This window comes from Mus caroli, chromosome 5 (genome assembly GCF_900094665.2).
Source record: "Mus caroli chromosome 5, CAROLI_EIJ_v1.1, whole genome shotgun sequence".
Taxonomy (NCBI): Eukaryota; Metazoa; Chordata; class Mammalia; order Rodentia; family Muridae; genus Mus; species Mus caroli.
In genome coordinates this window covers 82718957-82729247 of record NC_034574.1, presented here as the reverse complement: position 1 = coordinate 82729247, position 10291 = coordinate 82718957, and the positions used below count along the sequence as shown (strand labels likewise).

The 10291-nt window shown below is 39.0% G+C and overlaps 1 pseudogene; it reads left to right on the top strand.

The window, feature by feature from the left end:
- The first annotated feature begins 3663 nt into the window (after positions 1 to 3663).
- LOC110294889 overlaps positions 3664 to 10291 on the top strand; it is a 35073-nt pseudogene continuing 28445 nt past the window's right edge.

Genomic DNA, 10291 nt, shown 5'->3' with positions numbered 1-10291 from the left:
AAAAAAAAAAAAGAAGAAGAAGAATGGTTAGGTAAAAATTAGTTCTGAGCCGGGCAGTGGTGGTACACGCCTTTAATCCCAGCACTTGGGAGGCAGAGGCAGGCAGATTTCTGAGTTCGAGGCCAGCCTGGTCTGCAAAGTGTGTTCCAGGACAGCCAGGGCTACACAGAGAAACCCTGTCTCAAAAAAAAATTAGTTCTGATTACTATAATGTGGAAATAACATAAAATTAATCAGGAGTCATTAATAATCTCCCATCTTAATTCACCATGTCACCAAGTTTATCTTCTACATACATAAAACAAAAGACCTTGCTTCTGAAAGAATTTACTTGGCTGTTGGTCTCCTTTCATCTATAGTGACAGGTGTTAAGTTGTCTCCCTCTATTATAATACAGTTAGTAAATACAATACAAATATTTATCTAACAGTATTTCTTTATCCAGACTCTCTTAAACTGCAACCAAAAACTGTAAATGTTCCTTATGACTGACCAATACAGGGTCTACTACCCTATGTCTACCATTAAGCTTTGCCAGAGAACTAGGGTCTAATTCCCAGCACCCACATGGCCTCCCCTCCCCCTCCCACTCCCCTCCCTCTCCTCTCCTCCCTCTCCCTCTCCTCCCTCTCCTCTCCCCCACCATCTATCTATCTCTCTCTCTCTCTCTCTCTCTCTCTCTCTCTCTCTCTCTCTCTCTCTCTCTCTTCTCACACACACACACACACACACACACACACACACACACATTCCCAATTGATCCCACACCCTCTGGCCTCTGGTATCACTGCATCCAGATGGTACACAGACATAATACAGGCAAAACATCCATACTCATAAAACTGAAGAGAAAAAAAGAATATCCTGTGTTTATAATATCAGAATTGAAGAAACAAAAAACAGGCATATCTCAGGGGCTACTAGGACAACTAGCCTAGGCTACATGACGAGTTTCATCAAATAGATGATTGTGCCTAAGGACACACACACAGTGGTGAGGACTCCACTGTCAGGAAAAGCAGGGAGGTTGTGGTGAGGATTCAGTGTAAGTGATGGCAAGCCCTGTCAAGTGATTGGACACCCATACTGTGGGGAAAACAAACAAGCAAACAAACACCTCTTCCAAAGATTGTGTTGGATCCCCAAAGGCAGGATGTGGCAAGGGATGAATGTTAACAAGATTTAAACAGGAACACACTGACAGCTATTTGATGAACTTAGACTGCCAACGCAACTGTTTGGTTAAGTAAAAAGCAGAGTATGAACATAAATGAGCAAGTCTACTTTTAGAGATGGAAATAACGGGATGGCTATAAGTGCTGATGTTACAGCTAGACTCATGCTGGCACCTGGGAGTGAAGTTGACTATCAACAGAAACATCTTATCAGGCAAATCCCTGCATGGGGCAGATGGCCCACATATACTAAACTCTTGCAGGAAGAGTAGCCCCTGAAATAGGAGTAAGAGAGGGGAGAGAGCTCTTCGGGAAACAGAAAGAAAGAGGAGGAGTTTAGTGACTGTGACAAGATCTCAGAAGGAATGTGGGGTGGGGATGAACCTTATATCAGTATTAGTGACTGATTCTCCCCCTTTTGCCTTAAGGTCTGATATGACTTGGTATAACATTTACTGATCCATCCTGTCTGTATTTATACATTGGTAATTTATTCATCATTAAAATTTTAATTTGTGGATTAAAATACAATTTATGTTGATTATAAAGTATTGATATCCTTAAGCCTCTGGACCTGATACAGTCATTTTGTTGTGCTAAATAACACATGATATTACTGAGGAAACCCAGCTGCACAGCAATTCATGCACAATAGATGGGCACTGGGAAATGAGCAAGTTCTACACACAGTGACTGTGGTGCCCTCTGGTAGCCAAGAAACTTTTCCTTCATATTTTTATTGTGCTAATATCACTGATTGGACATTTGTAAACACTCTTCCACGCTGATATGATGGTTCATATTGTCTGGAATGATTCTTTAGATCTTGAGAAACTGGTGTTAACACAGCAGGAAAATTGTAGTAATATAGAGTGCTGCATTACTGCCAATGTATAAGAGGGGGCAGTCCTCAGATGTCCTATGGGGAAAGTGACACTTCATGTCTCAGGCTATTTCATAGAGAAAAGAAATAAGCCTGGAACCCTGAACTATTCTTACAGCTCAACTATCTGCTGTTAAATGTTCAGAATGTGTTTTAATGGAAACAAAATTTACATAGACAAGCAGGACATCTTACATGGCAAAACTATGAGAACATTCTTGCTCTGTATGTTTTAAATACTCTCAAAGGAAATGATAGTAAAGATTACGCCCCCAAATCTTAACAGGGCTAACATTAGTAGGGTAATATCAGTGAGCTCATTAGTCCCAATGTTATGAGCTTGGTTGACCTTCAGAGCTAATGGTCGCAAAATTCTATTAAGCCACAAAAGTCTATTAAGCCAAAAAAAGGGACATAGCCCTCCTCTCTAAAGCCACAGTTGAGGACAGGGCACATTTAGTCAATACTCTGCCAAGGGACGTTTCCATCACTGTCTGTGGCATCTATACCCAGAATCTAAGGCTCAGGATAAGCCAATAGCTCCAGTCCTATCCATTTCCAATAAGAAGTGAGTTTCTTGTGGGGAAGAAGATCACACAGAGAAAGAGATGAGGAAAGAATGGTGAGGAAGGAGAGAGGGAGAAGGGAGAGCTGCTTGCTTTTCCACTTTCTTAAAGCATTTCAGAATGCCTTTCTATGTGTGTAATCAATGAACACACCTAACAGTTATCTTGACTTTTTAGTGTGAGCATCTACTGCTTATGAGCACTCTTGAAGACCCTAAGAAGTTGAAAGAAAAATAAAACATAAACAATTGTTCCAGCCATGATTTACCTTCACAAAGAACAGAGATCGTCTGACATTCAAACAATGAGTGGCACACAGAGACCAAGCAAGGAAGGATCAGTAGGGGGAGGAGATGCAAGGGATGCGTTCCATGCTGAAGCTGAGTGCTACTGATGTACATAGGCTTTCATGAGAAGGTATTAGTTTACTCATGTTCATTCACAAATACAATTTCCAAGCCAGATTTCTCTTATTTTCTTCATCATTCAGTCAGATATCCACCTTTCATGAGGATTACTTTCATCTGCTACTTAGAGACAAATGAAAATTAGATTATTGGGATGTATTAAATTGTGCTATGGGAGTTGATGTTCTGGTCATGGTGTTGTTCCTTTGCTGGTCAACAGGGGTTTCTGTGTGTCTTAAGTATCTAGGCAACCCCATGTCTTCTTCACCTTCATCTTGAGGTCGTAATGTAGTAGTGTACTGAGGAAAGCCACTCTGGGGACTGGCCCATTTGCAAGCAAATGCTTTTCAACCACAGGCATCGTAGCTGATCACAGTTCATTGCTTCAGACTTCCTCACACATGACTTAGATAGCTGAAAGAGGAGTGGAATTTAAAAAAAAAAAAAAAGGCTTTGAGGCAAGAACCATAATTATTTGGTAAACAGTTCTGAGTACCAAGGTCTTACACTGCTTCCCATCAAAAAAAGAACTGGAGGAGATAAGAAAAATACAGTTCAGAGTTCCTGTAAGTTTCTTCCTGTTGTGAACATCAGGGCTCTGGGCTCTGTCTCCCTGCCACCTCCCTCGAGCCATGGCCCCAAAGTGGCAATCTGCGATCCTGCCTCAGCCCAAGAAACCCAGACAGACTGCTGCCCCGAAGCTGGAGGACAAGTCGGCCTCTCCCCACCTGCCAAAGGGAGAAAAAGAACAGCAAGAAGCAATTAAACATATTGATGAAGTACAAAATGAAATAGACAGACTTAATGAGCAAGCCAGTGAGGAAATTTTGAAAGTAGAACAAAAATATAACAAACTCCGCCATTTTTTTCAGAAGAGGTCAGAATTGATCGCCAAAATTCCAAATTTTGGGGTAACAACATTTGTCAACCATCCACAAGTGTCTGCACTGCTTGGGGAGGAGGACGAGGAGGCTCTGCATTATTTGCCCAGAGTTGAAGTGACAGAATTTGAAGACATTAAATCAGGTTACGGAATAGATTTTTATTTTGATGAAAATCCATACGTTGAAAATAAAGTTCTCTCCAACGAATTTCATCTGAAGGAGAGTGGTGACCCTTCTTCAAAGTCCACCGAAATCAAATGGAAATCTGGAAAGGACTTGACAAAATACTCAAGTCAAACGCAGAATAAGGCCAGCAGGAAAAGGCAGTGCGAAGAGCCAGAGAGCTTCTTTACCTGGTTTACTGACCATTCTGACGCAGGTGCTGACGAGTTAGGAAAGGTGACATTTGGCCAAATCCCTTGCAGTACTATTTGGTTCCCGATATTGATGATAAAGAGGGAGAGGCAGAAGATGATGATGACGACGACGACGACGAGGAGGGGTTGGAAGATATTGATGAAGAAGGAGATGAGGATGAAGGTGAAGAAGATGACGATGAGAATGAAGGGGCAGAAGGAGATGAGGATGAAGGTGAAGAAGCTCACGATGAGGATGAAGTCGAGGATGCCTGGCACAGAAGATTGATAGATTCCAACCCTCTTTTTTATTTTCCTTTTCTTTTTTAATTTTCTCCAGTCCCTGGGAGCAAGTTGCAGTCTTTTCCTCCTCTGTGATCAGTAGCCCTGTTTTGAGGTCTCAACATCATTGTTCTCAATTAATTTGGGGGAAAATATCTTGAGCAAAATAAAACAGGAAAAGAATCTCCGTTTCTGTTCTAAATTCATTTTTTATCCTTTCTTGTCTCAAATTTGTAGATTCAACACCACCACCATGCTCTGTGGGAAAAAAGAAAAGCTCCCCATTTCCCTTGGCTCTGCTGGAGGGCGGTAGACCCCTGTGTAGTAGTTTATAGAATTCTAGCTTTTTTTTCTTTTCTCTGTATATTGGGCTCAGCGATTGCACTGTGTCTCTATGTGAATACAGACAGTTCGCATTTTCCAACATGTATCTGTCTACTTTCTCTTGTTTAATAAGAAGAAAAGAAAAAAGAAAAAAGGGGGGTTTAGACGGTGAGCAAGGGTGGGTTTGAGATGTCGGGGGTGGACATCTGACAACATGGCTCCTCTTTTGGCATGTTTAATTATGTGGCTTAACAGACATCCTTGCAATTTAAGGTGACACTTAAAATAAAATTCTCTCCTGATAATGACATAAGCCCTGACACTCAATTGGAGAATCAGCAGAACCTGTACGGTTTTATTTGGAGTTAACATTCTCTGTTGTAATTTTATTTTTAATTTTTTCTTTTTTCTTTTCTTTTTCTTTTTCAGTTTTCACTGGAAGAAAAACGATGCTCATTTTAAATGCTGAAGTGTACAAGTTGCTTGTTACAATAAAATCAATGTGTACACACACACACAGAAAAATACAGTTCATTTCTTAACAACTTAATATTAACAGTTTGTGTCTTCAAATGCTTTTAAAAATCAATCCGGGCATGTCATTAAAAGAACAAAACAACATTATTTTAACAATAGATATTCCATATCAAAAAGATAGAGGATAAACATGTATTTATATTGACTTATATGCTAAAAGCATTTTGGCGCTAAACACTAGTTTCTATAAAACATAAGCAAAGTTAAACACAAAAGGAGATAATAAAAATTATAGGGTAGACAAATCTTCATCCTATTCTGAATACTCCACTTTTCTCTCATCGTCATCCTGACATACATTAACCTAAAAGACCAAGTGCCAAGAAAACAGAACAGACCGTAAGGCATCCACTCAGAGGCAGCCAGTGGCCAAGAAACATCACAAAGACTCACTCTCAGTAAAAATTATGTTATTACCTGAAAAGAATATTCAAGAAATGTATTTTTCTCTATGTTCAGTGAGCAGGAAGTGTTCATAATTGAAATTTTATTGAGATGAGCCCAGGAGAAACATTAAGCATCATAAATGCAATTAATTCATTATAAAATTGAAACCAACAACTAAAAGAAATTGACATCCTATTTTATATTTCAGTGGAAGTTGAATGTTAGCCACTAAATGCGGCTTAATTTGAAAACACTTTACTGGTCATACTAAATTATGGATTTATAGGTTTGCCTTTTAGTTAACAATTGAACTATGAAGAACAACAAAGCAGATACACATTCCACTAGACTCTCCTAGTCCCTCATTAGTTGCTAAATAAATGGACATTCCATTCAGAAGAGGTTAAAGGGCTATCTATAAGGCCAACCTTTGAGTGTAGGTTTGGAGACTCACTGAGCAAAACCATGTCCTCACCTCTGTAGTAATTGTGATATAGGGCTCTTGAGACAACTTGTATTCCGAAATACAAAAGCATACTTCCTTAACGAATAGCAAGTGACAACCTTTTGGATATTTTGGGGAAAACACAAATGCATCTTTCTGAGGTCCCCTTAGCTTGAACTTCTGCCTTGACAGTATCATTTCCCCCCAAGGCCTAGAGATGCAGCTCAGTCCTAGGAGCTTGCTTCATTCCTTGCCATTCTGGGTTTGACCCACACCACACACACACACACACACACACACACCCTTCAACACACACACATACACGTCCTTCAACACACACCATTCAAGACACATATACACACATACACAAACATAAACCCTTCAATGCATACATCTCGTTTAGCACACATATCCTCTACATACATACATACACACACACACAGAGAGAGAGAGAGAGAGAGAGAGAGAGAGAGAGAGAGAGAGAGAGAGGAAATAAAATCTATGAAACCAGCTCCCAGGACCTGGTCATGTAATAGACATTGTGTCCAGATGTGTGCAGTAGAAACCGATCTCCCAGACAAATAGAAACAGAGATGTGGCCTGCTATGGGGCTTCCTGTCAGGACGCATGGTTTCGTATGTTCTCATCTATGGCTCACAATGATTATCCTTACCCTCAAACATGTGGATTCTTTTTAGAAGGTAATTTAATCCAAGAGATAATGGCAGTCACTCAACACATTCTATTGCTTTTTAAATAAACTCCACGAGGCATAAAATGAGCCTCTAAATATTTAGGAAAGGCACTCACCCCACTATCAAATCCTGGGCAATGTGTGTGAAAAGTATTAAAAAAGAAAGCATTGCCTAATTCTGTCACATTAAGGCCCTTAATAGCCGTTCTCTTCTGCTCTGTGAATGAGCTTAGTCTCATTCTTAAGAGCTGTGATACATGATCTTTATGCTGGGTAGAAACACAGAGGCCCAGAAAGAGAAAATAACCACACCCCTGAGGAGCAGCTTTAACTCCTACATTGGACATCTCCTTAAGTCCCTAACTCAACTTTAAAGAGTTACACAGACTAGACCTTTGTCCTGTAGTATCTCTCATGAGTAAGAAGTGTGTGGGAACACAGTTCAAGAATAAAGTCATGAGAAGAGATTTCTGAGTGCTGGTGAGAAAACTCCAAGAAAAAGACAAGAGTCTTGTGACCTCAGTTTCTTAAAAACAAACAAACAAAACAGAATTGTTCTTGTGTGTTTTTGTGCCACTTTCAGGTACGGTGGAGAGGAGTGAGTTTATTTTAGATTATCCACACAAATGGCTAGTGTTACCTGTGTATATGTCTCTATGGGGAAAAAAAATGGTTTTGCCCAGTGCAACTTGTTCTTGTGATTATATAGGGCTTGAACTCATGAGAACTTTACTCCTGTGGCCTTTCTTAAAACCCGCACGGTATAAATTGTTTGATGCTCTGAGTAAAGTTGGCTGTGGCGTGGAATATGTAATCTGTCTCATTTTTAGGCTCCATTCTATCTGGTCTGAAAATGAGCTTGGTTCCTCTGAGTAAAGCCCATGTGACCAAGCCTTAACTTTAGTTAGGAAAGGATGGCTGAAGGCCAGAAGTTCTTCTTCACTGGGTCCATTTGGTTAATAAATATATATGGCTGCCCAAGGAACTCCTACACAGCCATAATCTCCTTGCAATTTTATCTGCATGTTAAAGGATACACTTGCTACTTTCATTACATTTGAAAGTTTAAATCAATAACTGGAATGAACCATAAAAGAGGCAAAGGGGAGCCACCCTCTCATTTGCAGAAAGCTTAGGAGCTCTTAACCATCATGATGTTTCTCCCCATTTATATCCTGTCCCATCATTTCTCTTATTCTCTCTATCTCTGACCTCTGGCCACAAAGGTAGAGTAGTTACTCTTTTTCCTCCTTAACTCATGGCCAACAGCAAAAGTCTCCTTCAATGATCAAGACAGACATATCTATATATGATAGATAAATAAGATAGATTTTTGGTAGATATGATTAAGAAATTTCCTTTCAACATGGTTTTCCAAATCATTATTAAACCAGTTGAACAAGCCAATAAAGACAGTCATGAGACCAGCTTTAGTCTCTGTTAAACAGTTTTCTTCATTATTTGTGTTTATATGTATATGTGAGCTATGGGTAAAGAAATAGAAATGAGGAAGAAAGGGGTTTTAGCTTAATTGCAGGACTGTAATTCTCACTGTTGTTTAGAGTTGAATGGAGACTTGCAGTCTCCATAATTACACTAAACAGACATATATCAGATCCTCTATCTCTCAAGCTTAGAAGTTACTGATGAAAGAAAATACCCTACTGGATTCATTGTCTGAAAATATTAATACAAAATATATAACATATTATCACAATTAGCATAGGCTAAGTACTTGAATACTTTTACCCAATATTTAAAAATTATAATTTTTCTTGTTAATAGACTGAAAATGCCTTTGGTGGCTTCTGTTGAGAAAAAAAATGCATTTTTTCCTTCTGTGCATATTTAATTTGAATCAAGAGTCTCAAATGTGTCCCCACCTCCAACACATGCCCCACTCCACATACTATATATGGTATTTTATTTTGGATAAGATGCATTTAGACATAAAATAGAAAGGTAATATGTCAGAAAATAAACATTTATCCATAAGGCATGAAAAAGAGAACTGCAATGCATATACATTTCTCTAAGAATACAGAAGCTCCGCCAAACATCTAGATGCTGCCATGGATGTATCTGTACCTGTAATATCTGCTGACAAAGGCATCTCTCCTTCTCCCTCTAGAGATCACAATGACTATCAGGTTGAACCAAGAACTGTAAGGCTGGGAAATTGATTTCTCTGAATTGATTCCAGTTCTACAAGAGGTGGTTTCTACTCCATGGCTAGTAGAGTTTGAATGGTCTTTTTAATTCATTTCTGGCAAATCAGTGGGCCCATGAACACTTCCATATTTTACCAACTTCCTTATTATGACAAAACTGTATTTAATAAGCTACTACCTTTTAAACTTTAAAGAAATGTTTAAAGGAACACTCAAACAAATTTATGAAAATAATTACTACTTTCCTGCCAAGCACAAAGAACTACTGCTCTCCAGGAAGATAAGACCTTAATCTCAAAAGTGATATAGATTTTCTGAAAAAAAAAATGCTAGTATCCACTCTAAGCGAAAATCCTTTACTTGTATGACTCTAGTGTTTTATTACCTACCTGAAATGTGTTTTTCACTTTCTTCCATCTAGTTTCTGAAAATTCAATTGATTTTACCTCAAATCACTGCTGTCTTGAGCACTGCAGGAATCAGAATTTGCCAGCAACTAAGCTATTGATTAGCTTAAATTGGAGCATCCTTCACTGTGTTCCAGAACTACCTCTGACATGAGTGTAATTATCTACAATTAATGTTTTATCATTAAGTGTAATTAGAAGATTTCGAAACTAAAATGACATATACAGGTGATATTCTGTTATTCCGCCCAGCTCTCCAATTCCATTGCTATTTTAAATATAATATAATCAGAAGACAACTCAATCCCTGGACACATAATTACTGAGGACTTGGGTATTCAGCTAGGTCTGTCTGTGACTCCATAAATAAGTGAGGTCACCATCCATGCCTTAGATTACTTATGATCTCCCAAAGAGGATTAACTGGGAAGGACAGTATGACAATCAAGTGCAATATGATAAAAAAAATATATATTTGAAAGCATATAAATAACCTGATGTCCATTCTTAAATTCTAGCAGTGGAAAAGACAAAGGGTGATTTAAAGGACCCCAAAAGGTAGATTTCTTAGAATCACTCTTTTGAGCATAGTATTTAAATAAATACTCGAGGAAACCTTGTAAGATTGAGATCATTTGATTGACATGTGAGAAAACTTGCTTGTCACAAGAGGACACTAAGACTCAGAGCATAGATTAGTTAGGGAAGCAGAAAACCGGCCTGAGTAGGACCACAGGCCTCTTCCGGCCGGACCAGCACCCGGGTAGCTAGAG